The sequence below is a fragment of the Colletotrichum graminicola genome (genome assembly GCF_000149035.1).
Source record: "Colletotrichum graminicola M1.001 genomic scaffold supercont1.157, whole genome shotgun sequence".
NCBI classification, from domain to species: Eukaryota; Fungi; Ascomycota; class Sordariomycetes; order Glomerellales; family Glomerellaceae; genus Colletotrichum; species Colletotrichum graminicola.
In genome coordinates this window covers 9,814-11,406 of record NW_007361161.1, presented here as the reverse complement: position 1 = coordinate 11,406, position 1,593 = coordinate 9,814, and positions in this window count along the sequence as shown.

The window sequence follows — 1,593 nt, the reverse complement described above, 5'->3', positions numbered from 1 at the left end:
TATCTTAGCTTCTTCTTATATACTACCTTAATAAGGCTAAAGACTAACTAGTTAAGTAGCTAGAGGATATAGAAGGTATATAAAGGTAAGAATAATAAATATATATTATTAATATAGTATAGCTATATAAACTTTATTATTATATAGCTTTTATACCTATTTAAGATAAGTAGTCTAGCCTAATTAGGCTAAGAGAGCTTAGTCTAAGGAAAAAAAACCCTTTCTAACTATTTAATAGTAGTATTATTAGTAGTCTATTTATTCTTTATTACTATAAATTCCTATCTATTATATAAATTAAGATTAAGAAGGAACTACTACTACTAGACCTTCTTACTTTTATATATAACTAAAGGATAAAAAGTATTACCTTTAGTAAATATATACTTAATAATAAATACCTAGGCCCTTAATCTAGGCTGCTTTTTCCTTACTATATATATTATAGCCCTACCTAGCACTAGCTTATTATTACCCTTACCCTTAAGGATACTAGTCTTATCTATATTATATCTATTAGCTAGGTTAATAGCCTAGATATAAGGTATAGTAAGATATTTAAACTAGTCTCTAATAACCTTAGTAAATACCTTATTAACATACCTTAAATTAATAGATTAACTTCTCTAGACCTTAATAGATAGGTTCCTCTTAATAAAGCTATCTACTTATCTCTTACCTATAGGTTAGGTATCCCCTATAGTATAGAGGATGTAATAGGCAAAGTCCTTAAGTTATTAATAGGTTAGTAGCAGCCTAAGGTCAGCCTAGGCAGTCACCTAAGTAGCCAGGCTAGCCTCTTAGGTAGCTAATAGTTACTAGAGGTCTTTAAAGGTAACTAATCGCTATTAGCAACTATTTATACAATACTAAAGTGTTAATTATAGTACACCCTATTACTTAGAGGTAACCTAATAAGATACACTACTTATGATGTTAGTAATTACCCCCTTGACCTTATCTTTGGTATATTGGACTATAGGGTATTGAAGAAGGTATTCTGAAAAAATGAAGTGATTTGATGAAAAATTGAAAATGTTGTGATAGTTTGAATTTGGAGGTTATCTAGAAAGTCGGTGGCTGGGAGGCATTTTTGGGGTGGGCCAAATGCAGGGGGGGGCCATAAGTGGGTGCTTTGACTTACCGCAAGGGTGGCTTTGCCATGGCGTTGAATTTGACAACCACCACACCTTTCGTCTGTAGCTTGCTGGGTCGTGACAGCTAGCTGGCACGTGCTGGGTGTAATGGTTCCGCCTACTAATTAACGCCGAGTAATTGCTTGGCCTTGCCTACGAGGGGTGACTGTATGCGGGCAAGACGGCTGACTACCAGTTGCCGCAATTTGATTGGCAATCTGGGCTTTGAAGCAACAACGGCGTCGGGCCGCTTGTCGATAATCCAGGAAATGTCTTGCATATCTGTTTCCTTGTTTCGGTGTGTATTGAGTAAGGTCTCGGCCTTTGATGTAAAAATCTCGTCGAGACTTATAGTATGGACTAAAGCTGGCTTGTGATCGCTTGTCTGAAAAGGAGTTTGTTGAGTGATGCCCTCTACTTTTGCATCTTTCCAAACTTTTGAGAGACCTGACCTTTG